This window comes from Panicum hallii, chromosome 3 (genome assembly GCF_002211085.1).
Source record: "Panicum hallii strain FIL2 chromosome 3, PHallii_v3.1, whole genome shotgun sequence".
Lineage (NCBI taxonomy): Eukaryota > Viridiplantae > Streptophyta > Magnoliopsida > Poales > Poaceae > Panicum > Panicum hallii.
In genome coordinates, this window is record NC_038044.1 from 23,258,845 (window position 1) to 23,273,550 (window position 14,706).

Here is a 14,706-nt window from a genome sequence, read left to right on the forward strand (position 1 = left end):
GGTCGTTGCATATGCTTCCCGCCAACTCAGGACTCATGAGCAGAACTATCCGACCCATGATTTGGAATTTGCGGCCGTAGTGCATGCCCTTAAGATTTGGAGACATTACTTGATTGGAAATAAGTGTGTGATTTACACCGACCATAAGAGTCTGAAGTATATCTTCACCCAGCCGGATTTGAACTTAAGGCAAAGAAGATGGTTGGAATTGGTTAAGGACTACAATTTGGAAATCCATTATCACCCCGGAAAAGCAAACGTGGTAGCCGATGCCTTAAGCCGGAAATCCTATGGACAAAAAGATGACCATCTGCGTGAGGAAATGGCACGATTAAATGTGCACATTGTTCCCCGAGGTTCCAGCCATGTGCTGAACATCCAATCAACACTAGAGGATAGAATTAGAGAGGCTCAAAGCTCGGATCAGGAGTTAATAAGGATCTGCAGACAAACCGGAGAAAACAAAGCACCGGATTTCCGAGTGGACGATAAGGGAACGTTATGGTACGTGAATAGGATTTGTGTACCCCAGAATGGAGACTTTCGGCGGATAATCATGGACGAAGCCCATAACTCGGCCTACTCCATCCACCCCGGATCCACCAAAATGTATATGGACATAAGGCAAAAATATTGGTGGAATGGAATGAAGGCGGATATTGCACGATTTGTGGCCCATTGTGATACTTGTCAAAGGATCAAGGCCGAACATCAAAAGCCAGCAGGATTATTGCAACCCCTACCCATTCCGATTTGGAAATGGGATGAGATAGGAATGGACTTTGTAGTGGGCCTACCTAGAACACAGAAGGGACACGATTCTATATGGGTAATAGTGGACCGACTCACTAAATCGGCTCATTTCATACCCGTACAAACTAATTACGGCGGAGAAAAGCTGGGAAGGCTTTATGTGGAAAACATAGTAAAGTTACATGGAGTGCCTAGCAGAATTGTCTCAGATAGAGGAACCCAATTCACCTCTAGGTTTTGGAAAAGCTTGCATCAAGCCATGAGCACCAAGTTAGATTTCAGCTCCGCATACCACCCACAGACGGATGGTCAAACCAAAAGGGTAAATCAGATTATGGAAGATATGCTGAGAGCATGCGTCCTGACCTATGGAAAGGATTGGGAGCAGAGTCTGCCTTATGCAGAATTCTCGTACAACAATAGTTACCAAGCCAGCTTGGGTATGTCACCATTCGAAGCTCTCTATGGAAGGAAGTGCAAAACTCCCCTAATGTGGTTAGAAGTTGGAGAACGTGCCCTAGTGGGACCTGCACTTATAAAAGAAGCAGAAGAAAAAGTAGCGGAGATCCGCGAGAAATTGAAAGCGGCTCAATCCCGACAAAAGAACTACGCGGACAAGAAAAGGTGAGAAATAAGTTTCAACCTAGGAGATTTTGTTTATCTCAAGGTCTCACCTATTCGAGGGACCCGAAGGTTTCAAGTACAAGGAAAGCTAGCCCCTCGGTACATTGGACCGTACCAAATTCTGAAGAAAGTCGGAGCCGTAGCATATCGATTGGAGCTACCAAGAGAAATGGCAGATATACACCCAGTGTTTCATGTCTCGCAACTCAGAAAGTGTTTGAGAGTACCAGAGCTAGAACACGTGCCAACAGAGGCAATAGACCTGCAACCGGATCTGCGATACCAGGAGATACCGGTCAAGATTTTGGACACTGTCTCCAAGAGGACAAGGAATTCCGAAGTACAGATCTATAGAGTTCAGTGGAGCAGACATGGAATAGAGGAAGCGACATGGGAACGTGAAGATGCCCTAAAGAAAGAGTTTCCCCATCTGTTTAGGAGCCAGTAGAATCTCGAGGACGAGATTCATTTTAAGTGGGGTAGGTTTGTGACGTCCCGAAAATTCACCAAAGAAATCACACGCTAAAAACGTTTTCAGAGACGTTTTCATCGAAGCCCTAATTCCCCGAATCCCCGAACCGACACCGAATCTGGCCGCGGTCCCACCCCTCGTTCTCCTCGCGCAGCGTGCAAGCGTCGCGCGCGCGTGGCCGACCAGCCGCGGTCACCACCGCGAATCTCGCCAGCGCGAGCACGCCCGCCCGCCCGCTCTCTCTTTCTCTATTTCCTTTTTCCCCATTTCTCCTTTCCTCTTTTCCTTTTTCATTTTTCCTTTCCTTTTTCCTTCTTCCTATTTCTTTTTCCCTTCTCTTCCTCTCCCTCCTTACTTTTTCCTTTCCCTTTCCTTTCTTTTTCCCCCTCCTCCCTCTTCTCTCTCCCTCCTCCCTCCCTGCTGCGCGCCCGAACGCCACACCGCCCTGGCCGCGCGCCTGCTCTGCCCACGCCGCGCGCGAACCCTTGCCCCGGTTCGCCCCCAGGCACGCGCAACGCGTGACCGCGCGCCACGCCGTGCCACCCGCCGCTCGCACCCCCGCACCTGGCCCGCGCCTCGCCACGCCGCGCGCACGCGCGCGCCCTCCCCCGCGCGTGGCCGCGCCGCCCGTCGCCTGCCGCACTGCCCGCCGCTGGCGCCCCGCCCTTGCCGCTCGCGCCGTTGCTCCTGTGCCCGCACCGCGCCCGGCCCCTCGCACGTGCACCACCGCGAAGCCACTGCCGAGCAGCAGCGCCGCGTCCTCCGCCGTCGGCACAAAGCCGCCTGCCCCGCTCACACATGCCCGTGCCGTCACCTCACCCCGTGCTCACCGCCCGCACGCCACTCCACGACGGCCGCAAGCAGCCGGAGCGCCATTAATGGCACCCTGCACTGCCCGCCGGCCACCACCGTTCGGCCCCCTCCTTTCCACCGCCTTACCCTGCCTATAAGTAGGCCCCCGCGCAGCTCGTCTCCCCCACGGCCTCCACCACTACTCCCAGCTCCCTCCCCAAGCCCCCAGCGCCGCCTCGCCGAGCCACCAAAGCCGCCGCCGCCCGCTCCTGTCGTCCGGCCTCCTCACGCTGCCCCGACCCGAGGTGAGGCCGGGAATCAAGCCCCCTCCTTCTCCCCTCCCTTTTCCCCCATCCCGGGCCACCATCGAGCCCTGGACCGCCGTAATCGGCCAGGCGCAGGACCCCCTCCCCTCCTCTGTTCTCTGCCGACTGGAGGAAGAAGAAAGGGCAAACTGCCCCTAGGCCCTCCCCTTTCCCCCTATTCTTTTAAGAACCCTTCCACTCTTTGCTTTTATTTGCAAAAGGATCCCAGTTCTTTACGATAATCCAAAATAGACCCTTCACTATAGAAATTCAATTTTAAATAAACCCCTACACCTTTCTACTATGCCCCAAATGTTTCTAAAAATCATAACTAAGTCCTTTTCCATTTCATAACTATTTTCAAATGAGCCCCTGGACCCTTGTTTAACCCCTAAACCCCTCTTTACCTCGTCATTTCATGCGTCAAACGATCTCCGATCGACCTGAAACTTTACCACACCCTTTCTAGCATGGTTTTGGTCGTGTCATTAGGAAACCACCTAGAAATATTGCTCCTATCCCCATAAAAACTGGTTTTGAAAAATGTTTTTAAACAGACCTTTGCATACAACCGAGTTTTCCGCAAATGAACCCTAACTTTATCCTTGGACTGTCCTGTGCATTGATTTCTGTTATCCCCCCCCCCCCGTGGGTGTGATTAGACTTGCTGAGTACGTTTGTACTCACCCCATTCTTACTTTTTACAGCAGAAGACCCAGACTACCTCCCCGAAGACGTCGAGTAGGGTTTCGTCCTGCACCCAGTCTTGCCTGTGGTTAGGGCCACCGATGGAGTTCCGCATGGCACAAGATTCTGATGACCCTCTTTTCGTAGCTAGTGTAGTAGTGTGGGTTTTAGTTGTAATCCTTGCGATAGTGGCGCTTCACTGCCCATTACCGCGTAGAGTTGTACGGTGATGTACCATCTGATGTAATAAAAGTGTTATCAGCCTCCTGGGACTGATAAAGCATCACTTTTAAGTCTTCCCTGATGGGGGGACGCTTCACTCAGGCACTTGCATTGCACTTGCATTTGCACGACATACAAGAGGCATACAAGAGCATAAAAATGGTTAGGTGAATATGATGACTAAATAAAGCATGATTAAATCAGCAAAAAATACAAAAATAAGTTTCATTATATTACTTACGCTGATGTTTGTGAAGATGATCCATTTTGTGAAGATGAGACTTTTCTCTTCTGACTAGCGATGGGGCCTCCTTGACAATGCTTGGCTATATGGCCTAGTTCATTATATTCAGAATATGGTTTTCTTTTTTCTTTTTTGCTAGTACCTGCCTCATGATAGAACTTGATCTTAGAATTTCTTGGCCTTTCTGGTTTCCTTCTTAGTTTAGGCTTCTTGATTTTATAGCCTAAATCAATATGTGGCTAGTTATCCTTGGGTGTCATAGGATTGAAACTACATGCATGTACCTTTTTGAACCTATATCAACAGAGAAGTACTCATGGACAAATTCATCCATCTGTACATCCCTACTAAGCTTAGCAATGAAAGCTAAAGCACGGTTGCAGGGCTTTCCAGTGACTTGCGAAGCCCTACAACTACATGCCATTTGTTCCAAATTGATAGCATGTCTCCATATGTTCACTGTTACTTCAGCTGTTCCAGCCCCACATATCAATACATCATGATCCTTGATCGTCTTGGATTTAGAATTAGAGCATCGGTGATAGATGGAATGATTTTTCCTAACATGTTGCGAGCAATCTTGGCTCTCCAAACAAATTTCTCAATGATCATCTGTCTTATCTTGCCATGCATATCAACAATTTGATAATCCTTGATTTTTGACACCTAACTATTGAAGCATTCAGAAAGGTTGTTGTTGATATAATCTACTTTGCAGTCTTTGAAGAATTTGCTTCTACTCCACACATATGGATGATTGCCATCTAACCAAGCAAGTGCACTAGGATCCTTCTCTTCTATCTTGTTCATGAAGTAGTTGAAGTTATCAGTTGTGAAGCTGGCTGACCACATATTCTTACCATACAGCTCACTATTGAACCTATCCTTCTTCATATTTTTCACAAGTGCCTCGTGCATTCTCTATGTTCCACTCCTGGGTACACATCATCTACAGCCCCCTCTATTCCTTTACCTGCATCTTGTTTGATCACCAAACCTTAGGAGTACCAATAGCCTTCTTCAAGTTATTGACAAACCATATCCAGTTGTCCTTAGACTCGATCTCAATCACACCATAAGCCACGAGAAATAGCCAGTTATGACCATCTACTGCAACAACTGCTGCCAACTGACCTCTTGACCTTCCTGTTAAGTGTGTGGCATCCATAGCAATGTAGGGTCTACATCCTTGCAAAAATCCATCAATGCATGGTTTGAGGGCAACAAAAAACCAGCTGAAACACTTGTCACCATTTTCATCTTCTTTGGTGTCTAGTTCAACAATGCTACCAGGTACTACTCTAAGAAGCTCAGCTTGATAGGTAGGTAGCAAGTCATAATTGTCATCCCACTTCCCATATATGATGTCCATTGCTCTCTGTTTGCTTCTGAAAACTCTATGATATGGAATATTTATGGAATACTTCTTCTGCAGCCTACTGTGCAACTCCTCCAGCATACCCATAATACGCATACGGTGGTGCTGGCGGCATGCCCATCGCAGAATTCCATGACCTGCTCCGCGTCATCCTTCCTAACATGCTACTCCTGCGTGCGGCTTCCATTGGCTGCAACTCATAGGTCAAGCTCCGACACTTATATAAATGATACCCCGGGTTAGGAAGCGGGATTTCATTTACATAGCCCGGGAAAAAGAAAACAAGAGTGCCATCTGGAGCATGTTTGAGTGTATGCCCATAAACCAAATAATTTTCGTCAACCATTAAACGCGGGGAGCTGATATAAGAATGTTCGCCCAGCTCAAAGCACCCAAACGCTCGGCAATTCAGGTAATCAAAGAAGTGCATTCAATGGTGCCCACCATGGCAAAATTTTGTAGCCATTGTTTTATCATAGAATTCCCTGGGGAAATCTTGATTTTGTTCACCATGGTGAAAAGAATTTGAAGTTCATCTATACGAATAGGCGGAACATCATATCTTGGTAAACAAGTTAAGGCGAGCCATTTATGCATCAAACACAACGTGGGGTTTTGAATGTCATTGCATCGTGGTTTCCAATAGGTGCTTTCCCCCGAAATGGACTGCCAAAAGCTTTGCTTTTCAAAACCGCGAGTAGCTTTTACAACATTAGAATTGCAACGGTGATAAAAACTCAAAATCATGCTAAGTTCCTTCCAAGAAAGAGAAAATTCATTTCCGAAAAGGCGGAAAGAGATGCCATCATTTTCCTCAATGAGGGTGCATAAAAACTGGATGGTCAAATCCCGGTAACCCAGCTCAGAAACATTCACAAAATCAGTCCACCCCACGGCCTTCCAAATGCTGGCAAACTCATTATCCATACCTATTTTCTATAGGAGGTCGGGGTCGAAGATCCTCGTGTGGTGGAATCACTAGTCCTTCAGCATGTTGTAGCCTTAAAACTCGTGATCACCTCGGATGTCGAGGTGGGACTCATCATAGGCTTCTTCTTCCTCCTCTTCAGGCTATTGCTCAGGTGCTTGAGGTTCGGCCTGCTGCTCCTGGAATTGAGGGTCGAGCTGCTGGGATGATGCTTCTTCAGGCTCTCCCATGGGACTCAGCACGTAACTGCTGGAGTGGTGCGAGCTTCAGCCGCCAGAAGAGTGGCTCGATTTTGAGCCCATCACCTTCTTGAGTGTGCCCATGACCTTCTTGCCGAAACCCTTTATGCCTGCAAATGAGGGAAAAGAATGATACACAAACAATTCGAAACGGGTTATGTGAGAGTTAGCAAAAAGAGGTTAGCCATCTGAGATTTAGTAGTCCTTGCGAGGCTTGGTCGCCTCCACAACAAATCATCCTTGTGGGTAGTAACGCTGCACAAAATCATGCTTGTGGGTGAGAACGCACCACAAAATTGTTCTTGCGGGATAGTAGGACCTCCACAAACATGTTCTTGCAGCGTAACCAGAAGGAAACATGAAATGCAAATGGAAGGAAAAATGAGGGAAATCTTTTTTTCTTTTTCTATTGGATTTAGAGTAAGAACACAAGAACAAGAACAGAGGGAGATGAAACTCGAGTGCTAGCAGGTGCAGCTCGGTTTGGGGCAACAAGAGGGCCATGTGCACCAGCTTTTATAGAGGAGCCTCCCCCTTGGTTCGGCCGAACCAAGTGGGTCAGCCGGCCCCATTTTGATGCCAAAATAGCAGAGCTTTTGCTGCCGCCTTAATCACCTGCCACAAAGCCCAAAAGCACTTGAATGCATGTAGAACTAGGCCGGCGCAGGCCTAGGTGTGGCCCCAAATGAACGTGGACATGAAAATCATCCACATTCATGCATGTACTAGGTTCCAAATGCTCATGGCTGAAATTTTCTCCCCAAAATGCCCTTTGTATGTTTGTCTAAATCCAAATTTTGTGAGGGATGCAAATGCAAAAGTTGAGGGAATCAAATATGCAAGGGTCTGAATGCAAAAGATGCAAATGCACATGCAAAATTAGAATAAAAAATCTGAAAATTCAAACATGCAATGAGTGAAATCAAATATGGGATAACTACCGATTTGCCTGTCGGCAAGGGTTCAATATTTTAAGTCTTTTGAATGAGACACTTTCATCTGTCAATTTGAAATTTGATTGATGGAGAATTTGAGTTACCTTTGATGGAGATTTCTTGACTTACCACTCATTTTGATTGTCGATGAAATTCTTACCTCGGAGCTGGTGTTAGTGGGTCTTTGGTAATATCTTCTTACTTCTCTTGATCGAAGTCAAGAATTATTTTTTATGTTGATCGTCCCGTACTGGTGACCCTGAGAAATGAATTAATTTCCACTTCTCTAATTCATTGCACCATGGTGATGTGGCTTGATTGTCCAGTCAATATAAGCTTCTCCTATCGGTGGTGATCAGGCAACAACGATAGAAATTAATTTGAAGGAAAATCTAAGCCGTAGTGTTGAAGCTTGATGGTGCAATTTGGATTGATTTGATCGCCGAGAGTTGAGCTTTTGAGAATAATATCACACTATCACACTTTTCTAAGAGTTGACACAGATTTGTCATGAATTCACCAGTAGATCAGAATCAATCAAACACTACCCTGTCTTCACAAATAAGAGAAAACAACGAGGTTGTCCTGCTAAAACATTGTCTACCAAACATAGATAAAACCTAGAACAATAATAAATCTTTTAAGATGTGCCTTCCCTGGTAATGGCGCCAAAAATGCTTGTTGACCTTTGTTAGCGTCATCACCAGGGTTGTTAGTTCCCGGTAACGGCACCACAAATGCTTGTCGGCATTTCTTATGTCAAAGATAAATCGCAAGTGCACGAAATAATGTTTTAGCATTTTACCCGTGAGTAATCTTGGGTGTTATATTTATATTTCCACAGGGAAGATGGTGGTTTAAAGAGTTATCAAGTTCGAGCGAATATCATGATTAAATATCCAAAGTCTGAGTAGGGGTAATTGATAATATAGTTGAGAGGTAGTGTGACACAAGATATGCCATCCTCAGATTAGAGATTACTAGGATTAGAGCTAGGCACAGGAGCACTCAAGGGCATATAAAGATTATTCCTATCGAAAGCAAGCATAGCTCATACTTGTATATACATACCAATACACATGCTTAGGACCGGGTTCTAGGCTCCTAGGCACTACTAGGAGAACCGCACATGACTGGCAGAGGGGCCACCAGACAACTTGGCTACTTTATGGACCTCTTACAACCACTACTTGAACGGGGAGGGTTCCGTTGGACGGACAGGGCTGTCACCGCCTGCCGCGTACCTCATCAAACCATGGGGTAGGACCGCATTCAAATGTAACCTTTAACCTAGACACCACGTCTGCATTAACGATTACCACTCTAGCCTCGCGTAAGGACATCTGTCTCTATCAGGAGCCTTAGTTCTAGAGCGCCCAGTTAAGGGGGATGAAACTGTTGTTGTGGCCTAAATGTGTTACCACGTCTAAGCATGCAAGGCACATGAAACAAGCATGTACTATAATGGATCACATACTAACCATAAGCATATGAACCAAAGACGAGCTAAGGAAATAAACTTTATTACTAAACTCAAGTCATTATATAAAAGAGAAGATACAAGACCAAACCATACTCTTCATGAAGACCCAAATACCTTGAAGAACTACTCTCCACTTACACTCCACTAGCCTAGAGACCTTTATAAGAGAGGAGAGGACTACATCTTGGTGTTTTTATTTTGGAGGACCCCCTTGTATTTATAGGTGTGGCACACCTCCTTTCGATCAGCAAAATAGCATGAGCCTCATGGAACCGACCTTGAGAAGAGTTCTGGAGGCGCCACGTGGAAGGAGAAAGGCGGCGGAGTTCATCCTAGTTCGGCTGAACCATGTGTTCGGCCGACCTGGGACTGGCCCTAACTGGCCTCATCTTTGGTTGAACCACTGCCTGGTGGGCCCTCACGCCTCTATTTGATGATAGAGCTGAAGTTAAGTCGGTTTGCCTAGGTTGTGGGCCTTCCAATCCATGTGATGTCCATGTGGCGATGCGTGTTTCGTTGAGGCTTTTCTCCTTGGATCAAAGGGTGTGCTTTCTCCTTTATTTTTAGATAAATTCCTACATACACAAATTTCTCCAAGGACATGTGGAATGTAGGTATTTTTATTAGTAGCACGTGTATAAGAAATACAAATTTCTCCTTATTTGAGGTCAAGTTGACGCTTATTTTTGGTCTGTAACGAGCGTCAACACCCGCCAGGCCGCGCCCCTGCCGCTCGCCACCGGAATCGCTGCAAGAATTGCCGCCAGCTGCTAGGGTTCAATACCACGGGGATGGTTTGGGAGAGAGAGGGTCAGGAAGGCCACGGTGATGGTTGAAGGGATAAGGGGTATATTCATCTTTTCACCCTACTACAAAGGGTTTTCTCTTTTTTTTAATTCTATTATTTTTGTTAGCAACCAACATAGTAAATAGTAGGGGCAAATAGAGTCTTCATTGTTAAAAAGTGGGGGTAAAATCACAAACGGAACAAAAGTAAGGGTAAAATCACAATAGACTTTCAAAGTAGGGGCCAACAACGCAATAATCCCAATAAAATACTAGTCTCCACTTCTTTCAACTCAGGACGTCACATTAGGAGAGTGAGGATTAGAACACACAACACAACTTGAGATAAAGAGATGAAGAAGAAGGAGACGCATATGTCCATATTTGATAGTTCTAAACTGTCTCAAGTCAGTGATTTGAAAGCTTAAACATGCTTGGATTTGCGCCAGACTTTATGAGCACATTCTACACTTAGAGTAATTTGATCTGATCAATTGGTTTGAGGATTGGTTGAGTAGAGCATCAGATTTGAGAGGGGTTTGTCAGTTCGGGTGACTACAATTTTAGCAAAAAGCAGTTCACTAGAAGATCAGTTTGATGAAATAGTGCCCAATTAAGCTGAAACTTTATCAGTGATTAAGGAACTCATGGATCTACTTGCCTACCAAAATCTATGCACAATAGACCTGTGGTTTGTGAGTGTGAATTGATTAGTGAAGGGGACATATCGGTTGGTTGCAGTGGAAGCTTGGAGTAGATAAGTTGGTTCTATGGGTTTTTACTCCTCACCTTGAGGAGATTTTTCACGTAAATTGTTGTGTCTTTGTGCATGTGATTGTAATTATTTCGTTGGATATCTGTTGGTAGATGTTCTCATCAATGTTCATCACAAGATGAGGGATTAATTGGTGCATAGCTAATTCCCTCTATCCCAAAACTAGAACTTTAGCAATCATGTGCGACTTCGTGTTTAAGACCCCCTCTTTCAAAGATAGATCTTTTTGCGCCCTCATACACAAGACTCAGTATGTATGACCCATCAAAATTCAAAAATACGAGAACCAGTCAAGAAGAAATTAAGATTACATGGTGTTGACGGCCATTAAATCACACTTTGTCCGTCAACTTCTTAGGAATAAATAGAGCTTTGCATATGTTCCATACATATTTTATTTATTCCAATAAAGTTCCGTAAGTTTTGGATGAGTTGTGAATGCAGAGACAGGTTTATCAAAAATGAGGCAAAATGGGAAAAATCCCAGGCCGACCGCCTCACCTAGGCCGACCGGCCTGGCACGGGACCCAATCGCCACGTCATCGATCCAGGGGGGCAAGAAAACATACTTACCTTGATCCTGAGCCATGCACTTGAAGTCGGTTTGATCATATGACCCGAAAGGCTTCACCCATGGATTGAAGGGCCCACCTGCATACAAGACTTGGGCAAAATCCTGAGATTCGCCTCCCTGGACAAAGCACAAGCGTTGATCATGAAGTCGGTGAAACGGAGGGACGAAACGCGCCGAGGTCAGGCCGGCCGGCCTTGACTAGGCCGGCCAGCCCCCAACTATCAAACCTCGGATCAACACAACTGCCACTAACACTACGAGAGCATCAGGATCATCCAGGAGAAGGGCGGTGCCAAGTGGCACAAATCCCAGGCCGGCCAGCCTAGGAGAGGCCGGCCGGCGCCACTTTGCAGTCCTTTCTCTTCCAGCCGCCGAAGTAAGCTCTAGATTCCCGATAACTAGTTAGATACAAGGTTTAGTCTAGAGAGGCTAGCTCGTTAGTCTAGAAGTGTTTTAGGAGTCTTTCTTGCTCGTTGTTCTCCCAGCTGCTTACCGCTCTAAGGTCTAGAGCCTCCTATGTCAAACGGTCATTGCCTGGCCGTTTATCCTATCTTATTATATCTGGCTTACCCTCACTAAGTTAGTTGGTGGATATTTACAGTAAAGTTTATCACTCGTTCATTTGATAAACTTTAGAACCATAGTGCTTCCCCATGGAAATTTACGATACCCTGGAATACTCCAAGGTGAAGTGCTACAACGGTGGATTATGTGCGCTTGCGGAATACATATTCTATTAGGCATAAGAAACGCCAACAAGCATTTCTGGCCCCGTTGCTGGTGAAGCAATTGGTGCTAAAGATATCGGTTAATAGTTTAATAAATTTACTAATTTATCGCCACTAATTTTAGCGGGCTTACCATTGCTCTCTTGTCTTTCTAATACATGCAGAGCAGTGTATGACCAGTTTCGATCTACCATACAATTTCAACCCAAATCCAAAAAGAATTGGCGAATTATCTGACGTAGAGTCGTCCCACCTCATAAAAGGCTTTCATTAGGCCAAGGTTCGACAACACTAGCTTCATCACCCATGGCTCAGAAGCCACTCCGTCAATTCTCAGCCCCGTCCAGCAGCCATATCCCTACTGGACTGAACACCTACAACGGCAATGAAGGCTTTGAGCTGAAGACTGGGCTTGTCAACATGGTCCAAGCAAGTCCTTTCTATGGTAAGGCATTAGAGGATGCTAACGCTTATCTTCAGAACTTCCTGGAAGTGAGCAGCACAATCAACCCCAGAGGCACTACAATGGAAAACATTCATCTTCGTCTATACCCATTCTCTCTGCTTGGGAAAGCAAAGATGTGGTTCTAGACCAACAAGGATGCATTCACCACATAGGATGCCTGCTCTAATGCATTCCTGGCCAAGTACTTTCTAGTGGGCAAGACCAACACCCTTCGGAACAGGATTTCCAGTTTTTAACAACTTTAGGATGAAACCATCCCGGAAGCCTGGGAACATCTCCAGGAATACATCGCAGCATGCTCACACCACGGCATGGAAGTGTGGCTGATCATCCAGAACTTCTTCCATAGCCTGAATCAGTGAACGCAAGACCACATAGATGCAGCAGCAGCAGGAGCATTTCTCTCCCTCAACGTTGCAAGAGCTAAGGCGCTCATCGACAAGATTGCCTCCAACTAGTGTTGGAAGGAAGATAGGCAACCAACCCGTGCTAAAGGAGTACACCAAATTGATGGTGTAGGTACGCTGGCAACCAAGATGGATCTCTCATGAAAAGATTGAATCTCCACACCAAGAGGTCAACCAGATCATGGAGTCTCGGATCACATGTGCGACATGTGGTGATACTGGGCACTAGGGCAACAGTTGCCCGACGACTCAAGAGGAAGTGAACTTGATTGGGAATAACAATTCCAATAACTCAGGCTACTGTGCTCAGCAAGGTTGGAACTCCAAGCCCAACCTCCCCTTCAGTCAACAAGAAGGTAACAACTTTAATAACAATTTTCAGCCTTCTTTAAAAGACCTAGTGTACGGCCAAAGCCAAATTAATGATAACATTAGCAAGAAATTTCAAGCTAATGATAAAATTTTGGAGTCTTTGGCTGCACAGCTAGAGGGGTTTAACTCTGTTATTAAAAACAAGCTGAGCTTCAATAAAATGATACAAACCCAAGTAGCTCAGCTGGCCTCATCTTGCCCTAACCATAACTCGGGAAAGCTACCCGGGCAACCGGAAGTGAATTCCAAGGAAAGTGTGAACACGGTGACTATGTGGACTGGAAAGTCCATGCATGATCCACCCCATCCACAGGATGCAGGTACACGGTGGAAGACCGTAACCGCCACGGATGCCAAAGCTGAAGACGAAGAGTAGGATAAGGATTTCAATTAGAGAGCAAACACCCATGAACATGCATCATGGGTGATTAGGCTCCCTTTGCACCGTTCACGTCCCATCATGCAACATTCTCGCTTGGTGCTCATGCAGGAATGAGACATGATGAACGAGGACATTCAAGACAAAGCAGAGTGCATTGAGGTGCAGCACCAGGCTGACTGGCCCCATCATGGCTGGCCGGCCTCTCCCTCGCCACCGCCGTCTCATCGTCACCAACCGATGCACGATCACCTACAGGCCTATGCGTAGCTTCTCGCGGTGGAGCTCCCAGCACCGTTCCTTAGCCGACCAGCCTGGCACCTTCTCTCAGCTATAAAAGCTGAGGCGCCCGGCGTCTCTCGTCGCACCACCTGCTTAGGTACACAAGCACCTCTCTGAGTATGAGTCTCTCTTCTCCCTTCCTAAGTATCCTTGCTAAATTAAGCTCTTGGAGCTAATTAGGCAAAGGTGCTTAGTGCTAGCTCACCCACCAAAAATAGAATAAAGGAGTAGCTAATAACCAAAAAAATCAGTGCTAACTTCTGCTTAGCCAAGAAAAATACTAAAAATATTTTCCCTCTTTGAATAAAGCTTTGGCACGCTTGAACGACGAACGTCTATGGTGGTTAATTCCCCACAAGGATGATTAACGACTAACAGTCCTTCTGGTATTTTGTGTGTGCACTAATCTTTTGTAGGCACCATGTGGACTGTTACGAAGAACAAGATCAAGAAGCTCAGCCCCTCCAGTTTAGGCATTCGCAAAGTTTGGTGTCCTTCCGAGATAGTGTTTCCCATGAGGACACGACTCCCGCGGTGCCTAGGAACTGTGTCCGCATTCACATTCATGTCCTAACTACAATCGATTCGATCGTAGCTCGGAACGAATACGAGCGAGAAGCACTGGAGCTCCTCAAGAAGCAGAGTTTCTGCCACACAAAGATTTTTGAGCCCCTCTTCATCATCAAAATGGGCCTGAAACAAGACATGATCCGTGCCTTCAGCTACGTTGGTTGGTATGACTTTGCCAACATCACAAAGACAAGTTCGCAACTCTTAACCATGGAATTCCTTATGTCTCTTGGCACTGAAGAAATAGCTAAAACAACTAAAATCTATTTCCATTTCTTTGATGAGAAATATGAGTTAACGGCAAA

The 14,706-nt window shown here is 46.0% G+C and overlaps 1 non-coding gene across 1 annotated transcript; it reads right to left on the reverse strand.

Moving 5' to 3' along the window:
- Window positions 1-12,597: 12,597 nt before the first annotated feature.
- LOC112888231 lies at window positions 12,598-12,704 on the reverse strand. The gene has a single exon (XR_003227770.1). It is a non-coding gene; the product is annotated as a small nucleolar RNA R71 (small nucleolar RNA).
- Window positions 12,705-14,706: the final 2,002 nt, after the last annotated feature.